The sequence below is a fragment of the Apus apus genome, chromosome 2, assembly GCF_020740795.1.
Source record: "Apus apus isolate bApuApu2 chromosome 2, bApuApu2.pri.cur, whole genome shotgun sequence".
NCBI classification, from domain to species: Eukaryota; Metazoa; Chordata; class Aves; order Apodiformes; family Apodidae; genus Apus; species Apus apus.
Window position 1 is genome coordinate 110,210,933 of NC_067283.1, and position 11,937 is coordinate 110,222,869.

Sequence of the window (11,937 nt, forward strand, 5' to 3'; positions counted from 1 at the left end):
AAAAAGCCAGCAGATAGTTTTTTTCAAAAGTCACACAAATAGGTCTCAGATTTTTTAGAGGGCTTTTTGCTTCAACACTGTCCAACACTGCAGACTTTAATCCTATGTAAAATTGTAACTGCTTAGCATTTTGGGTTGTAAAATCTCCAAGATCCCCAGTCAGGGAATTAAGGAGCATAGTCAAAGCCTGTCTTGCTCAACTCTGTTTGCTGCTGTACATAGCCCAGTGTTTTTTCAAGTGGAGGTGTATCCACACATAAAATACAGGATATCTAGAGTGGGCCAGACACTTCTAATTGACTTGGAGCCTACAGCACAACCAGTATGAGCAACAGGTCCATCATTGTCCCAAAGGAGAGGGGGGATGCTTGTGCAGAAGGACACTGCAGCCGTATTACAGCAAGACATAAATCCCCGCAAGCAGCTCCCTAGTCATAGTGGCACAGGTTGTCAGTGCTCTGAGGTCCAGACAACCACCAACAGCACCAACAAACAGATCTCGGTGATGACTTGGCTAGTTGATAACTGCAGAAAACACACTGTTCCTCTGGAGGAGGATACAAAGAGTTTTGCTGGTGTCTGAGGCACAGCAAGACTGGAATTGTGGATCCCCTGTCACGCAAGAATCCCCTTCCTTTGTGTCCTGATAGCCATGAGCACTCATCTTTGTCTTCTCAGGGATCACCCCTTTTTATATTATCCCCTCCATCTAAGTCTGGCCCTGGCTGTCCCCATGCTGTTTCTTCTAGCTGTAGCAGAAATAAAAAGCATCTGTTTAGTTACTTGGAGTGGGACTCTGTACGCATTTCCCAGGCCTTTCATTAGTATGCATGTCTCATAATGTTTATTATTTTCACCCCAAGGACTTGGAAAAGCTTCTTCCCTTTCAGATCTTTGAATATCCTTTATTCATTTTTTGTTATGTCCGTCTGCATCTCCTCCCTGGAAGTGCTGACCAGTCACTCTGTCACATTAGTTTTTCTGGACCTCGTGTTCTATCAGCTCTGGTCTTCTTATTCTTACCCTCAGATCTCAGAGCAGTCTCTCATAGCCTCACTGACTCCTTTGTATCATCTGAATTTTTCATTTACAGTGAAATTGTCTTCAACAGTACTGTAATTATTGTTGAGTTTATAATCTAACCTGCCTCCACCTTCTAAGGTAGCAGTCCAAACACTCTATTTGCTGCCCACAGGGATTCACTCCCTGACTGGTTGTGTTTATTGGAACATTTTGCTTCCGCCATTATATCACTTTCTTGCCACAGTTAGAGAGAGACTTTTGGGAGGACTCCTTGCACTGAACAAGAGCCACCTTTCATTTTCAAATCTCTAAGGTTTCAGGGGCTCCTGTACAGCCAGGAGGTATTGCTCTACTTTAAGCTATCATCTCTTAAATAGCATGAAACTAAAACAGCTGGTGCTGGTTATACTCATAGTTCCAGCCATTCTCAATCAAAAAGCAGAAGGTACTTTTTTAAGATCTGCTCTTTTCCTGAGAGCATGTCAGGTGATGTTTATGCTCGAGTGAGGACTCACTTCTTTGGCAGCATTTAACACACAGCTCAAATGGATCCTACCCCACCAATGTGTGTGATCTGACAGCTCTTTACCTTCTACATTTCTTCTCCCATCTCTAAAAAGTTTTGTCCTCTTGGTCCTTGTGATCTAATCGCAAGCTTTCCACTTGTTTCCACCGCTCTGTTCCCTGGTTTCATCACCTGATTGTGAGCAGTGGAAGGGCCGCTGTCCACTCCTCCTCCATGGAACTGCTCCCTGGCTCAGACTGTCCACCCTGTAGTCAATTCGTCATTTAGCATTGCTTTCTTACTCTTCCTTTTAACATCCTATACTTCTCCTAACACAAATGTTTGGGCACATTTTTATATGTGTCAATTTTGAGTTAGTTTTCGTATTCGAATACGGCTGAAGTTACACCTTCCAGCCACCCCGGCGCTGCACCATTCAACAACAAGGCATATAGCTATTGAGATTCCTAAAATAAGCCAGAATGCCCAATGAGGGTCATTACCACCCATTTGCCCACAATTCCTTTTCACCCCATAAACCAGACTATTCCCTCTCGGTCTTCAGCTGCTCTCAAGCCAGCTGCAGTGGTGGCAGCTCAGCAGGACCAACAGCTCATTCTTGGGCATGTGGCTTGCTATGCAAGCAGCAGCTGGGCATGCAGCCCAGAGCAGGTGGGACAACAGGACTCCCCTTGCCTGCTGGCAAAGAGAGAGGAGGACTAAGTTTTGCTGGTAAGGGCATAAGCAGAGAGAAGAGAGAAAGAAGGCAACCTCCATAGGGAGAAAGAGAAAGAGCAAAAGGCAGTTTTTGAAGACAATAAAAAATAAAGCCCATTCTTAGTTTCTAGACAGGGTCATTCCCATCCCTCTCCACTGATTACCTATCAGAGCAACTAAAAATTCCATCAGATCACTCAGAAAGGGAAAAGGATAGAAAGCTGGAAAAGCAACATCTTGAATCCTGAGAAAAAGTCTCTGCTTATAACTTGACACTTCTCCTACATCGCTGCTGCTTGCTGCTAGTGCTTTAAGATAGTAATAACCTTCCTCTCATCTGTTAATGTGGAAACTGTCTAATCCAGTCACTTCATCACAAGGAAAAGGCTGTGGCACCAGCATAAACCTTCCACTTTCTTCTTTCAAGTGGCAACAGCAGGATCTCAAAGTATTCACTTAGTCCTCAATTCACTGCCCAGGTCTCAAAAGTCATATTTCACTGTATCAAATACTAAACGTGGGATGACATTTAATTTTCAGCACAGCTTATATAGCATTCCAGAGCAGCAATCTATAGATCTAACACTCTGATATGTGCTATATACCTGTTCAGCATATCACCATGCATTTCAAGAAATACCATTGACTTGCCATCCAGCACTTTAAAATGAATTAAAAGCAGCCTCAATTTTCACATCTGCTCCCAAATCTCCTTGCAAATTTGCAACTTCGCTTTTCTTTAGACACATTTTTTTTTCCTTCTCACACATATCACCTTTCCTGGACTACAAGAGATGCAGGATAACAAATTAAAACTGACTATTCAGGGAGAAATTGTGTGAGTGATCCTTCTCACACACACATGACACCGACTGGCCTCCTTTTAATGGGTTGTATCTGCCACAATATTATTCAGGGCTCACCTCACCCTGTCTGGTATATTTTAAGCCTTCAGGATCTAAACAGAAATCAAACCACAACACAGCTCAAAAAATGTAAACCCACACCAGGGGTGCAGTCCATCCATAGCTTTGGGTGTCTTAGTGCATATACCCTTCCCCCCACCCTGGAAGACTTTTCTGGCCTCAGACTCCCAAGCTCTGTTGATTTACACAGAGGCATCTGAGGAACTTGCAGTGATCAGGTCTTCCATGTTTTTCTGCTCCTGAGTGGCTGCACTAATGGTTTGAGCCCTTACAAAGAGCATGAGAGCAGCTGTACTTGGGTTACATCAAAGGTCCAGCAAGTCCAGTACCTTTAACAGCAGGCAATAGCAGATGCTCATTATAAGCTGCTATCAGTTTACATTAATGTGCCAGGCTGCACAAATCACAGCTGAAGCCTCTGACTCATCATCTCTCTTGGAGTTAGCTGCCCTTGTTACAACCCTCTCTCCTGCTTTTGGGAGAAGATGTGGGGAGAAGGTAATCGGTTTAGCTGCAGCTATATATAAGGAAAAGTGAACAAGAGCCTATAGACTCTTCCACATATTTTAAGTGTGACCTCTTCTTTCTAAGTCAGAAATTCAGCTGAGCCTCCAAATTGCTACAGCTATCTGCCCAGCCTCATTTTCCTAACCCTGACCCCAAAAATTGAAATATTTATTCTAAAGTTTTCATGTATTGTAGATTCACCTGGAAAAAGAAAATGTGCCTGAATACACATTTTCCATAACTACCTGAAAGTAGGTTGGGGGGAGTGGGGCGGGGATGTCTGTGTCTTCTCACTAGTAACTAGAGATACAATGAGAGAAAATGGCTTCAAGTTACACCAGAGGACATTTAGGTTGGATGTCAGGAAAACCTTTTTTACAGAAAGGGTTATTAAACACTGGAACTGGCTGCCCAGGGCAGTGGTTGAATCACCATCCCTGAATGTGTTTAAAAATCATATAGATACAGTGCTTAGAGACATGGTTTAGCAGCAGGCTGGTAGAGCTAGGTTAGTAAAGTTAGGTTAAATTTTGGACTAGGTTGGACTGGATGATCTTAGAGGACTTTTCCAACCTGAACCATTCTATGATTATGTGAAATAAATAGTAGAATTAAAAAACAGAGGAGTTTTACCTTTGTCAGTCTGAGTCTGTAGGTACTACTTGCAGTAATAAAAGCTGGATTTTTTTTTTTTTTATCAGGGTGATATTTAAATTGGAAGACACCTCTTAAAGTTAACCCTTTTAGAATGCAGTTTTACACATTTGAAGGACTATTAAACCCCACAGAAAACCTCAGAAATCTTCAGGGATTGTTGCCAGTGGGAAAGGCCATGGATGTTCAGCTTCTAGGAACAGGTATTTTCATTGAAAATGCATCTAGACAGATAAAGTTTGGATCAATGTTGCCTTTTATTAGATCACCTGGTAAATTTACTTTGTTTAATGGGGTTGTATATATTTAAATAATTTACAAACTCCACTGTTGCCTGGTGAATCATTGCGAAGTAAGGAGACAAATAACAGCAGTTACTTCTTTCAGAGGAAAAGATATGTAGGAAGAGACTGGTTAAAATCTGACCTTCATAATATTGGTATGGTGTAAGAATAACTTGGTTACTACCAGATGGCAGGACAGGTTAATATTTTTACTTTAAACTCATTAGATTTATGGACAAGTAGTGTATCTTTAGCACTGGGTCTGAATCATCATTGCTTTAATCTTACTTTGTTTGGACTTTGGACAACTATAGGGAAACAACACTACCCAAAATTTGAATAGTACTAGATAGAAAAGTGAGGTTTCAGTTAAAATGAAACCTCATTTCACAGAAAATACCCAGCCTCTTGCAATTTTAATTTTTTTTCATTGTCAAAATACTGAATGTTTTGACAGCACCAAAACAGTCTCAATTAATCTCTGAAAACTATTCTTTCCCCTTCTCTCCTCTCACAGGCAGAAAAATCTCATTTTTTGCTTGCATGGAACCTAGTTCCCTAGCCAGTCCCAGTAGTAAATAAGATTTTTTTACTACTTTTATGTGTACATAAATGACTATTTAAAGGAATGAAGATGGGGGCTGCAGGAATTCTGTGTACTCTGTTTTTTTCAAACCCATTATCCTCCACAGCTACAGCATTTTTCTTCTCTACAGTCTTTATACCTTTTTGCTGCACTGTAAATGTAACAAAAAAAAAAAAATTGAAGGCAAAATTCATTACAACAACAGTTTGGAACTACTGCCAGATTTTTAAAAAACATTGTTTAATTGAAAAGTTTTAAAGTAAAAGCAAGTACATGAATTGTTGAAATTGTCTGTATGAAACATTTACAGTGAAAAACTCCATTGCATAAAGATAGATGCAAGGACATCTTTTTATGCAAAAATGGAAGTATTTATTTGCCTGCAAAGCTGACATCTTGTAAGCATCCCTCTGGAGAACAAACTGGAGCACAGTGCTGCAGAAAAATGCAAACTCTACTTGCTGAAACATTCCTGCATCCACATGAGTGACCTAAGGGAGGGGACGGGAAGCCAAAGGTGGCACTGAGATGTGATGAATTAACCTGCCTCCTCCCATGTGAAGAAGTGTAAATCAAAATCAAAGGGATCTCTATCCCACTGACAATATGGTATGCAAGGTCACATGGCCTAATATTTTAAGAGGATTACAGCTAAATCTCTGCAAACTTTGAAATGGCCCAACCAAGCCTATGAGCTTTTCAATTTAAATGGGTGCACAGCATGACTTCTACAATCAGCTGGAATTTGGCAGGATGAGGTGTAGTGAAGTGGACTCTGAAACAATTCAGTCCTATAGTGATTGGTTTTACAGGGTAACTGTTAATTTGGAGCTATGCAGGAGGTGGAAACAAAGTGGGTCATGGAAGGAGCTAAACACTTAATTTTAAACAAAGTTTGTCCAAAAAGGAAAAATCCTTGAATTTATTATTCATCAAATTAGGAACAGCATTTCTGTAGTTTAGATATATTTCTAGCAGAACTCACAAGCACCAGGGTCTAACTGGAGCATCACAAACCAATTAAACAGCACTTCAATCACTCTCAAAAGCCACAGTTCTCTGATAACATGCAAAGCATACAGGAGAAAGCCCTGCTCTAAACAGTGAAGAACAGCCTTTTACCAAAATGTCTCTATTTGAACCTCAGATGTTATCACATACAAGATGCATGCAGAATAAATCTATTCACCAGATGGGGAAAATTACTAACTGTCCAGCAGAATCTAGCCACCAGCTGGCAGGCAACTACCATCACGGGAACAAGAAGCAATGCCAGAAACCACACACAAAAATAGCCTAGCAACATGCATTAGACCTGAACAACCAGTTATCATTTGTTAAGGACACAGCAGCTCAAAAAAAAAAAAAAAAAAAAACCAAACACAAAAAAAAGCATCTGCTTTGAAAGCAAAGTGTGCAAATTCATGTGCTTGTGTTTAAGTATTGCAAAATGTTTCCACACTAAAAGCAGTGGTAGTATAGCAGCTGGGAAGATACATTCTTCCTAATGCTGATGACTGCCCTTTGGACTTGATTTTCCACATATGGAGAGACACTTGAACATTTGCTTCCCAGAGCAGTGTCCCAGACAAGTACTTTTCAAACATTGAGCCAGTATGGTACCTGCAGTTACCTGGGAATTGAAACTGCTGCTGGTCTACCAGAAAGTTTGGAAGGATTCAAAATTTTAGCATGAGTGCAGAACCCTTCTACATCTTAAGAAAATGTCTGTTTTCTGGGGAAAAAAAAAAAATAAAAAGAGAACATCTTAAATTATTTATTGAAAAGAAGCAGCTGATGAATTCTGGTTAGCTCTGTACCTTTTATCCTTTCATGTGGAAGTGCTGAGATGGAGCCGCAGCATTTCCTTTCCTTTGCCACAGACAATGCTTTTTTTACAGCTCTGTCATGTCCACTTTTGTCCAACCTTCCTGTTGTTTCTACGAAATGAATTCATGAGTTAGCCAAGAGGCCCTTGGGTGAAATGGAAAACTGCAGGAGAGACAGTAAATTTTTCAGGAGAATGTGTAAGGAGTTTTTAACCAACCACAAGAGCTTCTCAGAAGGCCATGTTCAGCATGCATGGACTGATACACTGTCAGTAACCTTTAAGACAACAAAAAAAAAGTGCTGCTTCAAAAGCTGTAGTGTTTTTTTTTTTCCTTTTCAATGTTACTCAGTGCCAGTGTGTTCCCAAAGGCTTCCTCAGAAAAACATGCCAGAGGCAGCAGGACCAAGAAACTTCGGGGTGGGCTCAGTATTCTGCAGCTGCAGGTCATTAGATCAGACTCTCCCGTCTACACCTGAGTGTCCCTGAGAAGTCAAAACAGAACTGTTGAGGGGGGATTAAGTTGAAAAACAAGAACACCAAAAAACACTGAAGAAAACAGCATTTTTAGAAGTCACAGGAAAGTAAGCAACATTCTGCATAATAACCCAGTTTCAAGCACCTATCTGTAGATCTTAATTGGCCCATTCTACTGTTAATTTCACATATGCCCTCTTTGCAGTCAGTATCTTTATAGAACAATTTGCAGGAGACTGCATCTATGTTTAAACCCATATCCATCTAGGCAGGATATGATTATGATTATTTATGATTAGTCCTCCAAGCATTCCCACTTGATCAGCATAAGAACACTGATAAATTAGTCCTCTGCACTCCTGTCCCTAAGTAACCCCCTGCATCCCACTAAAATAATAAACTGTTTTTCCCAAAAACCTTTTATGGGTTATTTTTCTTTTTCTGATGTACTTCTTAGTTTTACAGAACATTCTCAACTATGTTTTCACTTGAAAGAACATTAATATATTTTTATTCTGAGGAATTCTTGGGAAAAAACACCAGTCTGCGGTGCCAGATCAGAGATTTTATCTGTTCCTGTCCCAGATGATCCCCGTGATCATGCCTGTCAATGCTAGAAGTGGCAGCAGGTGCCAGCCCCCTCAAGACTGGAATGGGCAGGAACACTGTGACAATGGGATGCTCCACCGGTTCACATGGACATCCCCTTCTGGGCCCAGGAGATCACCTGGTCCCCTGCTCCAGACATCCTGGTCACAGCTTAGACCCCTGTGGTATGGTCAGAAGAAGAGGTATGGTTTATTTGAGCAGGGCTCAAATCAGTTGCCACCCTGGGCAGCACTGCTCCCAGGATTTGTGCACCTTATTATCCCCTGTCCCAGTTTTAATCCTCCTTTCTCTCACCCTCATACCTCCCTTTGCCTGCCACATCCTCTTCCCAAATAAACAGCAGCCCTTTTTTTCCCATGGGTGCCAGTTTTGCTACACTGATGCCCAAATAAAGTATTACTGATATGGTTATGTAGGTGCTCGTAGTCTTACAGCACCACAGCCAGGAAGGTCTTCAGAAGTCCTCAGCTAAGGTTTATGTGAAGCCTGGCCATTTCTCATGTAACTGCCTCTTAGCCACTTGTGAAATCCAGTCATCCTTCATGGGGCTATATCTAACTTCTGTCAGCTCTTCACAGAGTTATCTGTCACATATAGCAATTTCTGTGCCCAGCAAGATCATAGAGCAGATTCTCATGGAAACTGTCCTAAGACATGGAAAATAAGGAGGTGGTTGATGATGGCCAACATGGCTATGCTAAAGGCAAATAGTACCTGACAAGATTGGTGGCTTTCTATGATGGGGTTAGAGTGCTGACCGATAAGGGGAGAGCAACTAATGTAATCTACCTGGATTTTTGCAAAGCACTGGTCACTGTCCCACATGACACCCAGGTCTCTAAACTGGAGAGTCATAGACTTGACAGATGGATAAAAAATTGATGGAGGGCCACACCTAAGGAGTGGTTCAATGTCCAAATGGAGAACAGTGATGAGTGGTATTCCTCAGGGGTCATTACTCGGACTGATGTTGTTTAACATCTTTGTTGGTGACACGGACAGTGAGATTGAGTGTATCCTCAGCAAGTTTGCTGATGACACCAAGCTGTGTAGTGTGGCCAACACACTGGAGGGAAGGGAGGCCATCCAGAGGGACCTTGACAGGCTGGAGAGGTGGGCCCGTGCAAACTGCATGAAGTTCAATAAGGACAAGTGCAAGGTCCTGCACCTGGGTTGGGGCCATCCCAAGCACAACTCAAGATTAGGTGGAGAACGTATTGAAAACAGCCCTGAGGAGAAGGACTTGGGTGTGTTGGTTGATGAAAAGCCCAACATGAACTGGCAATGTGATCTTTCTGCAGCCCAGAAAGGCAACTATATCCTGGGCTGCAGGAAAGGAAACATGACCAGCAGGTCAAGGGAGGTGACTCCCTCTACTTCTCTCTTATGAGACCCCATCTGGAGTACTGTGTCCAGTTCTGGAGTCATTTGACCAGGTTGTGGATGTCCCCCTCCCTGGAGGTGTACAAGACCAGGTTGGATGGGGCTTTGAGCAACCTGGTCTAGTGGGAGGTGTCCCTGCCTATGCAGGAGAGTTGGAACTAGTTGATCTTTAAAGTCCCTTCCAACCCAAACCATTCTATGATGCTATGTTTCTCATGTCATGTCCCATCCTTTTCTGCTGAACATCCTGCTCAATTGGTTTAAAGGCAGGACAACACTCAGCCAGATTTGTGGACATTTGCCAATAGCCTTAAAAATCATGTGAGGAGACCCAGCATCTGTGTCACTTCTCTTTTCCAAAGTGAAATTTCTTTTTTTGTACAAAAGGTGCTGTAAACTCATGTCCATCACTTCCTGACCAATCCTTCCCCAAAGGCCATTCTGAAGATGTGCTGCAGCACAGGATGGTACATTTGGCAATCTATTTTCAAGCCTGAATATTTTCCCATAGCTAGTGTTTGAGTTTTCTTCTGGCTTCTGATTCATTGCTACTTTTTCCAGGCTGTAACTGAAACGATGCAGTGCACCCTTTGGAAGAGTCACTTTCTGCTAACAAACTTAACAGCAGTAGAATCATAGAAATATTTTGGTTGAAAAAGACCTAAAAGATCATCAAGTCCAACTGTTAACTTAGCATTGCCAAGTCCACCACTAAACCGTGCCCCAAAATACCCATCTACACATTTTTTACGTATCTCCAGGGATGGTGACTCAGACACTGCCCTGGACAGCCTGTTCCAGTGCCCAACAACGCTTTCAGCAAAAAAATGTACTTGATTGTAATGGGACGTGTGAAAATAGGAGACCTTTCAGATCTTGAACATAACATACCTATGCAGTACTTTAGCTGAAGTTTAGCTGCTCAGAGAGATGGGTATGAAATCAAGCTTCATGTTACAAGTAAGCTGCTTGAATAGATACTGAAAATGCAGCCTCTGGTTTTCCCTAACCTTCTGCAATTCCTGGCCCTTGCATCAGCTCTGGTTGTTCATCTCACCTCACAGCAGGCTGTCACGAGAGGGAAAATATGGCAGGAAGCTCTTCAACAGCACAGACAACAACTGACTAATGCAAGGTTATTTTAGGCTGCAGGCTTAATTCATTTTTGACTCAAATCATAGTCAGAGACGCCTCTTTTGAGTAAATGCAATCTGGAATGCTCAGACTCCTGTACCCACACTAAGAGCTGTGTGTGAAGCCAGTGGAGAAGCCGACTGTCCTGGACGTGAAAGACCTCTCTTACCATGTGGAACACTGGGGTGTTACTTCCATATACTCCAGTTCTTCAGGCATTGCTCCTGCTACTAGATAACTTATTTTCTGTGGAAAGTAAATATGACATTATGTTTTCCAGTTTATTTTTCCTTTTCCATAAGAAAGGACAAGAGTTCCACTTTTCTAAAAAACTGGTTTCCTTCCAGATTTCTCTGCATATTTACCTCAAAAATGAAAGCATTAGGCAGGGGGGAAACAAGCACTTTTGAAAGGTCCTGAGATATATATTTGACTTAGAACTATAAATATGTTTGTTGGACAGCACAACACAATAGCATCTGAAAGAAGCCAATATATTTCCCACTTCGAAGAGGCAGAATATTTTATACTAGTCTTACAATATATTGACTTTGCTCCCATTGCCTCCTTTCATGTATAAGTATTTGAAGCCCTTTCCTCTGCTGTGGATGTCCAGATAGTACCTTTATAGAGCAGAATAGTTTTTATTCTGTAAATTTACATGCTATATAAATAATCCTATCTAAAAAAAAATGCAAGAGTGGGAGGAGGGGGGATAAACCCTGCAAAATTAACTTCTCAGGGGTTAAAAGTGCATTATGGGTAGCAAATAGAAAATGCCTGCACTAACCATCAACCAAGTGAGCAGATTTAGCACATCACAGAAATTAATGAGTCTGTATGTAAAAGATGATACCAGTTCTTTTCTCAAAAGTACCTCCTTGCTTGCAACACAGCAAATGCAATTTAACTTCTTGAGGCAACAGAAACTCCTCACTGAAATTTAAAGAGAGGTAAATGCAGATGTCGTTGTCCCTAATGCAAGGAATGCAATAGGACCCTGTGCCCTAAGTTGTGCTACCTTCCCTCAGCTTGACCTCTCTAACCAGGGGGCTCCTAGCTGCACCCCTGCATGTTTTATATACCATGTTCCTAGCAAGATGTCTATTTTCTGAAAAAATTTAATCATTTCATGCTGTAGTTCTCCTTCCACATCCTCCTAGTGTCATTGCTAGGTAAAGTCTTTCTTTAATTAAAAAAATGAAAAACAAAATAAATAAAAAAAAATTAAAATGCTGGGGGAGAAGTCGCAAAGGAAATGAAAAGAGAAAACTGAAAAATATGACAAAGCACAGCCTGGCCTT